Source organism: Chenopodium album, chromosome 1 (assembly GCF_948465745.1).
Source record: "Chenopodium album chromosome 1, dcCheAlbu1.1, whole genome shotgun sequence".
NCBI classification, from domain to species: domain Eukaryota; kingdom Viridiplantae; phylum Streptophyta; class Magnoliopsida; order Caryophyllales; family Amaranthaceae; genus Chenopodium; species Chenopodium album.
The window spans coordinates 47,493,950-47,504,658 of record NC_137834.1 but is presented as its reverse complement, the minus strand read 5'-3'; the positions used below and the strand labels follow the sequence as shown (position 1 = coordinate 47,504,658).

The following is a 10,709-nucleotide window of genomic DNA, read 5'->3' as shown; positions in this document are numbered from 1 at the left end:
ATGTTAAGAGTCGTTTAAGTTTGTTTTAGTTTAGGATTCTAGATTAATTTAAATACTTTTCCGTTAAGCAAGTTTAAGATCTCTCTTTTTACTCTTTCTTATTTCTTATCTTAGACTTTCTCTCTCTACTTAGCTTCTAGATTAGTAAATGGTTAAGTCTTCTTATACATGAAAGATCTAGGGGAGGCTAACTTTATTTTGGGGGTGAAAGTTGAAAGAACCCATGCTGGATTTAAACTGAACCAAACTCATTATGTGGAAATAATCCTTAAAAAGTTTGGTTATTTTGATGTAGAACCAGTTTCGACTCCATATGACCCTAGTGTCCGTTTATAGAAAAACCTTAGCTTTGGAGTAGACCAAACCATGTATGCTAAGATTCTTGGGAGTGTCGTGTTTTTGATGAATTATTCTTGTCCTAATATTGCATTTTCTGTTAGTAGGCTTAGCAGATACACACATAATCCTAGCCAAGAGCATTTGAATGCATTAATACGTTTACTGAAATATTTAAAGGGCACAACGCATTATGGTTTATTCTTTAATAGTTATCCCCCTGTTATGGAGGGGTATTGTGATGCTAATTGGGTTTCGGAGAGTGATGATATACACTCTACCAGTGGCTATATTTTTACTTCGGCAGGAGCTACTGTATCTTGGAAGTCTTCCAAGCAAACATGCATTGCTAAATCAACAATGGAGTCAGAGTTGGTAGCGTTGGAGCTAGCTGGTCATGAAGCTGAGTGGCTAAGAAATTTATTAGCTGACATTCCATTTTGGGAGAAACCAGTCCCATTTATCTTCCTCCATTGTGACTCGCAAGCTGTCATTCACATTGATAAGAATAAGGCCTACAATGGAAAAAGTAGGCATATACGACTAAGGCATAAGGTTATTTGTAACTTACAGGAGTAAGGTGTAATATTGCGGATCCGTAAACCAAAGCTTTAAATAGGAAACTAGTTTAAGAGCATGCTAAAGGGATGGGATTGAGTCCACCTATGTAGACACCATTGATTGGAATATCAAGTTTAATGGGTCAAACGAAGTTAATTGGTGTTTAATTTTATGAGCACTTTTGTATGTTATGTCACTTAGCATTGCATATACTGCTGTAGTTGAGGTTGGATGTTATATCCTTAATGAGTTTCATAGCCCAAGTTTAGGTGGTGTGAGCAGTACACACTTGACGAAACCTACCTACGTGGTTGTGGGGGCTAGCCACCTCCTATGAGAGTAATAGTGGGCTTACTCTCTGGAGCGATCATGAGACCACGGTATGTTGTGACTAGATTGTACGCGAGAACCGTCTTTGTCTCTTTTATAAAAACGTCAGGTTCAAGACCTAGTTCACCACATTTATTAGAAAGATTTTGTCGGTTACAATCTTACAAATAATATGTTAGCTGTTACAAAATTAAGAGTTTATTGTCAAATAATTTTTCAGTTACAAAACTCTTAATTTTCTTATTAATTTTAACGTTCCTTTTACAAGTTATAAAAACCAAGTTTTTCCTCTCAAGTAGGTGTGAAAAAGTAGTCTTCCACTTACTTCTAAAATATGATAGTAGTACTTATTTTCTCTCTCTAAATAGTATATTGTCTGAAATTGTTCAAGATCTCAGCCAACAAAGACGGTTCTCACTCCGTCCATTGGAGTGTGCCTTTGCCAACGTAGGAGGTGTTAACCCTGGACAGAACCCGTAGTCCAGTCACACCGTAGTGGGGGATTTTCTGACTTAGGGCAGTGACTCGTCACGGCACCTCAATTGACCCGACAACGAGATAAGTTGTTCCAATTTATTGTTTATTTCCTTCATTTACATGTGTCCCCCAATATTCATACTAATAAAATATTTTATTACATATTTCTTGCTCCATTACTAAACTTGATGAAAATGATAAATTATATTTACTCTTGAGCTTTTTAAATCTAATTGGTTTTGCTATTTAATACTTAGGTGTTTTTTCCCTAATCATAAGAAGCAAGCTTATATGTTGACTAATGGATTATATAAATTTCTTTTTGCCCTTTATTTTTTTACATTTCAAATACAATCATAAAGGCTTCGTTTATAGCAACAACAAATAAATTATCAATTGGGTAAACAATAGTAAACATGTCAATATACTAAATCTTTATTTTTACAATTTCAATATACTACGTAATATTTTGACATTCATTCGTCAATGCATAATTTGAACTCTTCATTTAAATTAGTAAGAAATATATCAAAAAAATTAATACTAAGAGAATTAGATTTCGACGAATATAACAAGATCTTACATGACTACATTTTGCGCCCAACATATATATATCAACAAAGGGGTGAAGTAGAAGAATGTGAATAGTGCAAATTTCAAGTGTTGCACCTAAAAGCAAACGGGTGAGGTATAAATTGAACAATTTTCAGAAATCGATCAAACTATTACTAAACAAAGAAAATGGCAACAATTGCAATTTAGGAGAAACTAAACTACAACCAGGCCCGTCCCGTCCCTCCCTGAGGTCAGGAGGGGCACCCGCCATGCCCAGGAAAAAAAAAGGTCCATTATCATAGTTCCATTCTAGTATTAAACGGCTCTGCAACCCAATAGCAACAAAATTTAATTAATTATCGAATGATAGAGAATATCCATAGAATATTCTCATCCTAGGTTTAGGATATATTTTGTATAAGATTATCTTTGATATCTATACATATCTTATAATTACCTAATATGATTAGGTTACTCATTGTAACCCTATAAATATTGATCAATGGAAATCACTCTAATCAAGGAGTTGATATTATCTGTCATGGTATCAGAGCAATCGTGAAAACAAATTCATATTTCCCAACATCAATGTCCTTTGGCAAAGAATCCAAAACATGGAATCCACCATCTGCGGCATACTTAAGATCCTGGTTCTTCCTCTCCCACTCTCACTTTCTCTCTCCTAAGTTACAGTTCGTCGTAATTTTGATGCAATGAAAGCCAGAATGGCTCGAAACCTAGGGTTTTAATTATGGAGTACGATGGTTGACCATCACCGGCAACCCCTCTTGTGCTCCAACTAATTCCCACCACACATAGAAGCTTTGTGCACCACCTCTACCTCTTGATTCTCCACCTAATACGCCACCTAGCTCACTCATAGTCTTCCTTCTTTAGCCGAATCTGTGAGTGAAATGCAATCTTGCATAGCGTATCCGATGACTGATAATAGTCTTGGATGAGCCAGACTCGCGAGACGAACCACCCCTTTTTTTTGTCTTGTTTTTCTCAATGGTGTTGTTGGCCTCCACCACCTTAGTTACATTGTAGTCTTGCTCCTGACCCCTTCCCGGAGGTCTTCTATTTCGCAGGAGCCTTGTTCAACTACACTACAATAACTTAAAGGGAGTGTTGGATTTTTGGCACTAACAACACTTATATTTTTTACCTTTTCAATTTATTGTTAATTTTAATTATCACAAGTACATGCGGTGGAATTTGTTATTCTCTAAATCCAGCCGCTACTTAGCTTGTTTTAATTTGGTGGAATTTATCTTGTTGTGTGCGTCAATTTTTTTTTTTGAGGTAAACTCTTACTAGTGGTTAAGTGGTGTGGGATTTAGGCTATCTTATTTGTTTTTTCTTCGACTGTGATTTCCCGTAGTAGTGTAGTGTCTTCTCCCCGATGATGGTTTGATCCCTTAGCTTCTTCTTCTCTGGGATCTGCAACTTAGTACAAGTCTGTGTGCGGCTCTTCTCCTTCTCCTCCGGCCTAGCAGTGCTTATCTCTACTCTACGTAGGTCGTGGTTGTTGCTTCTAATCGTCATCACCGGCATATGTCTACTACTTCTCTTTTGATCATGGGTTACCATACTATCCTTACCGCTCGATGCGTGATTCAGATCTAGTCTGAGCATCCGATTTTCTCCCGCTCCGACTACGGGGGTGTGATAGAGAATATCCATAGAATATTCTCATCCTAGGTTTAGATATATTTTGTATAAGATTATCTTTGATATCTATACATATCTTATAGTTACCTAATATGATTAGGTTACTCATTGTAACCCTATAAATATTGATCAATGAAAATCACTCTAATCAAGGAGTTGATATTATCTGACATCGAATTAGGCTTAAAAATCACATGATTAAAGGTAGAAACAGTCCAATTTTATAGTTCCATCCTAACATTAAAGGAAATTTAATTCAAATATCAAATAATGCTCGAAAAATCACATAATTTTCTTCTCTACCAACAAAATTGCTCTTTATAATTTTTCATATTATAACGAATAGTTCAATAATTAACTTCAGAATAACCCTAAATTGACAATACTCGACAATAAAATTAACTATAAACCCTAGATAGTGAAATTGATATTCAATGAATACGGAATGAAATAACATCTTACCTCAGAAGCTGCTACAATGGAGGATAGTGATTTCAGAAGTCGACTCAATGGAGATTGGAGAGTGTGGAGTGCGCTTCAATGGGAAAACGAGAGAGAGAGCGGGAACTGAGGACAGATCACAGATGTCCACGTCCACGTCCACGTACTTCTTTTTATTACTCCGTCTACTTATGCAATACCGTAAACATTTTTGTTTTGCAGCAGTTTTTGAAATGTTATTCGCTTATTCCTTTCCTTTTTTATGCTCGTTTTGACTTTCGGTGTTTGGTAAGTGTATTTTTTAGGTTGAAAACAGATTTAATTAACACAAGTATTTAATAACATCCGATTTACAATTAGTGTAAATCGGGCTGAGCATGCAACTTCATCAACTTTAAGCAATGGAGTCACCCCGAAATCAACCGCACCACCGCCGAGAAAAATACCCACCGCCAAACCACCAACCTATCACCATTCTCAGCTGCCGACCGTCGAACTTCCTTAGCTTCTCCCAAGAATCCGGCGTCCCCCCCCCCTTCGATTTCGACCTTGCTGACCACCCCATCCCCCGATTCCGGCATCGCTGACCTCCTTCATCCCCTGATTCGCGTCAAACTCCAATCCCTGTCCCGATTTCGCATCGAACCCAATGTCGTATTGGGTGGGTTTTCGAATAGTCTTGAGGTTGGCTGGGGTTAATGGGGTTTTGGCTTGGCAAGGTGGGTGGGATTCCAATCTGAAAATTGATTTTTCAACAATGGTTAGGTGTCGTTGGTGATTTAATTAAATTGAAAGTTGACCAATATTTACCCAGCAAGTAAAAAGGAGGAGCTCCCTATTCAAGCCCCAATTTCATAAATAAGCTAAGCTAATTGTTCGTTAAGCATAATTTTTGTTGATTTTGATACTCTATTTATGGAAAAAAAAATCATTTTTGTAAAAAAAAAAAGGGTCACTTTTGTGAAGAGAAAAAAAGTGTAACACCCTAAAAATTCCTTTGTTTTAAAGGAAAAATTGCTCCCATTAATCTGAACTTTGCCTCGTCCGCCGAAATTAATCTCAACTTTCGTTTATTATCTATCACTCCCAACTTTAGGGGGTATTAATTTCTATTGCACCCAAATGACTTGCAACCGGTCAATCAGGTAAACATTTGTGAATAAGTTTTTTTTGCACACGTGTCAATATGTAATTGGTTGAAAAAAAAAATAGAGAAAATAAAAAAAATAAAAATAAAAAACCTAAAACCAGTTTCAAAAATTAAAAAAAAATAAAAAAATAGAAAAAAACCTAAAACCAAACCCAGCCACCAACGACCACCCCGCAGCAACCCACGGCCAGCCCAACGCCCACCCCGCAGCACCCACGGCCAGCCCAACGCCCTTCCCCTCGTCGCCGCCCAGTCATCCTTCCCCTATCCTAGTGTCGGCGACGCTCGACCACCCAAAACGACCACCAGAAAACGCACCCCTATCTCCCTGAAAACGACCACTAGAAAGCGCTCCGGGAGGAAGGGTTGGGTAGGGGGAGGGGTTTTTGGGGGTGGGGGAAGGGTTTTCGGGGGTGGGGGAAGGGTTTTCGGGGGTGGGGGAAGGAAAATGGTGGCTGGGCGGTGGTTTTCGGCAGCGAGGAGGGGTTTTCGGGGGTGGGGGAAGGCAAATGGTGGTTGGGCGGCGGTTTTTGGCAACGGGGAGTGGTTTTCGGGGGTGGGGGAAGGGAAATGGTGGCTGGGCGGTGGTTTTCAGCAGCGAGGAGGGGTTTTCGGGGGTGGGGGAAGGGAAATGGTGGTTGGGCGACGGTTAGCAACGGGGAGGGGTTTTCGGGGGTGGGGGAAGGGAAATGGTGGCTGGGCGGCGATTTCCGACAGCGGGGGAGGGGTTTCGGGGATGGGGCCGATTTTCCGGCAAGGTGGGGGTGGGGGTTGTGGTGTTTTCCGGGCTGGACCATGGGTGGTTTGTGGGTTTTTGTTTTTTTTTTTATAGCCAATTATAGGCTGACACGTGTCTAGGTAACCTGTTATATCAGGTTGGGTGACCTGTTGGGTGCAATAGAAATTAATACCCCCTAAAGTTGGGAGTAATAGATAATAAACGAAAGTTGGGATTAATTTCGGCGGACGAGGCAAAGTTCAGATTAATTGGTGCAATTTTTCCTATTTTAAAATACCTGTTTTGCCCTGTATAAAACTTTAAATAGGAATATCTAAGACATTACCACCACTGTGGAAATGGTTAAGACAAACATCAAAGATACACGGCGGAAGACTAATTTTAAAAACCTTTCCAAAACAAACCAACTTGAAAAGTTAACCAAACGAAAGTAAAGTTAAAACCAAAATAAACGAAGTAAAATGAAATCAACCTACAACTTGGAACCATTAAAGGCCCTTAATAAAAACCAAACCAAATCCTAAACTTGATGTTAGCTCCACATATAATTAATAGCATAAATAATTAAAGCAGAAATACCTTGTAAACTAATAGAAACTAGCATGATTCGCTCTTCACTCATGCCCCGTCATGAATATGCTTCAATACCTGAAAAGCTTATCTCTACTTGTCTCCACTATTCTCCATTAAAAATGGGTCATCATAGGGCCAAGATAAAGACATGGGCAAAACATACAAACACACACAATCAGCAAAGTTGAGTACATAAGCGTAAATAAACACACTAACATGATTTCACCTATCAACACACACTTACCTCAATGCACCTGTTTACAAGCACACACAACATTCAACAAGACTTTTTAACTAGACCACTAAATGATTTATTTGGTGTTGATCACGCATCGAATGAGTTTCCAACTCTACCTCCCCCAAATAAATTGAGGTTAACTGACACGGGAGCTAACCGTGCCAGCACAAAACCACACATAGGTGGCGGAATTCCAGCGCATGATAATAATAAAAAGGAATGTATAGCGTCCTATACTCAATTAGAAGTTATGGTTAAATATAAAACTTTATAACTCCCCCCATATGTTCATACTCAAGGTATATACGTTCCAAGAGTTTTGGTGCGTAATCTCTTTCACTTTACGTTATTTACATGTTATTAGATTTGGTGGTGACTCTCAAATCATAATAATTCAATCAACAATAATTATTCAATCAAACAAACATAACAATTTAATTCTTGAATAATTAGTGACCACATAATATTTAATGTTGAACCCTTTTTAATTCTACCTCAGTGTCAAAGACACCTTAAACGCATAAAGCGCCAAAAATCCTATCCCTCGGTGTTAAAAACACCTTAAGTGCACTAAGGCACCAAAATATAATTTATTCCTCGTGTACATATACACTTATATAGCTCATTTCCCATGCTTAAAGCATCAATAAAAATTATATGAACCATAATAAAATTCCTTTTCGATATTCCAAGCCAAATTAAACATGTAGTTTAATTAAACATGCATTCCAACATGCCATAAATAAAATTGTGGTTCATACAAACACGCCAAAATATAATTTTCCATTCCATAATCCATCACAAATAAATCATGCTTCACCATTCAATCACCAACATCAATAATCCACAATTCCAAACATTAATCTTAGCATGATACTACCTGTAAATTAATTTGCCAAACCTAGTATGCCACTACATCACCCATAAATATGCTAAGTACGGGAACGTACCTCAAATAAGCTCTTAAAATAACCGAGTACTCTACAACAATTCTTGAACCAAGTCTCCTACATAAAGGGATAATAATACTATATTAATTACCCTTGTATACACAATTTCCAGCAACTTAAACTCACTTTAAATAACTTATAATAATCTGAAAATTATTTAAAAACCCCTAATTAAACTCCTTTTTAATGGGTAATCACACCCTTTTATTAAAATTACAATTATACTACTTTAAATAAAATTACAGCATTTTAAACTAATCAAAAACCCTTTAAAACTTCATCAAAATACATCTTTATATTTAAACTAGTTTTGTGCCCCGTGCGATGCCCGGATTGTTTATGGAATTTTAAGATAAAATTATAATATAATTCAATTTGATTGATTGAAAATAGAATTCTAAATTAACTTTTTTTTTTCTTTCTATAAAGTCTATCTATCTTTATCCAACGTGGTACGACACTTGGCGAAAAGTTAAAATGCTATACGATGTTGTCTTGTGGCCTAATTATAAGCTTATTATTTGGTATTTTATCGAAAATAAAACTCTAAACTAACCATCTTATTCTAAAATTCTATCCTAATTTGATTGAAAAAAGAATTTTTAACTAACTTTTTTTATCTTATGAATCTATTTAAATTTATCCAAGGTGGCACGACACTTGGCGAAAAGTTAGAATGCCAAGTGTCACTATTTCGTGACCTGACTAAATTTAGCTTTACATATTAGTTATTAGTTTTGTGCTCGTGCGATGCTCGGGTTGTTTATTGAATTTTAAGATAAATTTTTAATCTATATGTCAAATTTTAAAACATATAATTGATACAAAATTAGTTAGGAATTGATGTGTTTTTGTGATGATTTAAACTATATAGTAGGTGACAGGGTAAAGTCGTATCCCCTGATCAAAAATAATTACCTAAATCACTAACTACAATAGATAGGGAAGTAGGGTCGAACTCCACAGGGAAACAAGTCTTTTTAATTCTAATTAATTGTTATAATCTAAATTATCTAAGTAACCAATATTTTCTATACTACGAAGGATGAGTTTAGGGAGAAAAGAATCAATAATAAGGAAACCTAAGGTCGCAGGTTCACCAATAATTAATATTCCGGGATAGAACGAAGCAATTAATAATTAACAATGCATCAATAACATGATTAACAGGCTCTCGCAATTTATTAACCAACATAGATCTAACAGGCTCTCGCAATTTATTAGACCTAAGTTCCTATTAAAAATAGCCTTTAATATTAAATCAACATATGCTCGATTCATCAATTCAATATTGCTAAACATTCACAACCAAATTACATCTGCTCGATTCATAATCCAATTGCAAAGAATTAAAACAATTCAATAGGAAATTATCATGCAATATCAACAATCAATAATAACAAGCTATCCCTTCATATTAATTATGGATCCCCTTAAACCCTAGAATTAAACTACTCACTAATCATCATAACTAATCCAATCAAATAAACAATTAAAAACATAAACGAGAAAACAATTAAAATAGCTGAAATTAGAAAGGGAAGAAATTGTACCAAAAACAAATCTGGAATTAATGTAGGAATTAAGTACAAGAGTTTTGAGAGAATTCTAGAGATAGAGAAATACTAAGTAGAGAGAGAAAGTCTAAGAGAAGGAAGTGATTAATTATCCGTACAAAACCAATATAAATCTCTCCCCTAAAACACGAAATAAACAAAGCTTAATCAGGTTCTAACAAAACACGCGCCCGATCGGGCGAAGGGGGCGCCCGATCGGGCCCGCCTTTTTTTCTACGCTTATCTTTCAGTGCTGCGCCCGATCGAGCCTACGCTCACCCGATCGGGCGCGCATCTCCTTGGTAGCTGGCATGCGACAGCTCGCCCGATCGGGCGTAAGCTTGCCCGATCGGGCCCAGCTTCATCTTGGAGGTTTGGACTTCGATTTGGGCTAGATTTCTCGGCCCAATCCATATTTCCTCTCGGGTCTCGAATACATGGTCTAATTGCCTCGGGCTCCGAAAATGGTCGTGCTTCTCCGATGCTCGTAGTCGCTTCATAAAAATCCCGGGAAAATACTCCAAAGGTGCAATTCCTTGCAAAACTTAACAAAAACTACGAAAACACTAGAAAACACATATTAGTAATAAAAGTGGCCCCAAAGGGCCAAAAACACTACTAATTATGACCGAGGGACGGGGGTAAAACACTATATAAAATAGACATATCAAACTCCCCCAAGCCAAACCTTTGCTTGTCCCTAAGCAAAGAGCTCATCAATGAACATATAAAACATACTTCACCCCAATCAACAAATCAAAAGCCAACGATTCAAGGTAAAATTAAACAAACATGCTTCGACGTCAATCAATCTTATTCATCTAATCACCCTTCCTCCCCAACAATTGTCAAGTAGAGCAAACCACAAGAGCATATAGAATACAAGACTAGTGCTCACACACTCGACTCTCATTTATGTGGCGAGTAAAGAATGTACTCGATCGCTCTCCACCCAACCCCTTTAATGTGAACAATGCCCTCCCAACTCACACTCTCGTGTGTATAAAAACATTGAACGCTCATCCTACTAGTCGACTCGAAATATGTCAAGTCATAACTTGCATTGAAAAACAACACTTTCACATTCACATAACTTCTATGCACATGGTCGGAAGGTCTTTTAAGCTTG

At 37.2% G+C, this 10,709-nt stretch overlaps 1 pseudogene; it reads left to right on the top strand.

The window, feature by feature from the left end:
• The first annotated feature begins 366 nt into the window (after positions 1–366).
• Positions 367–915, top strand: LOC145632220 (secreted RxLR effector protein 161 pseudogene; annotated as a pseudogene).
• Positions 916–10,709: the final 9,794 nt, after the last annotated feature.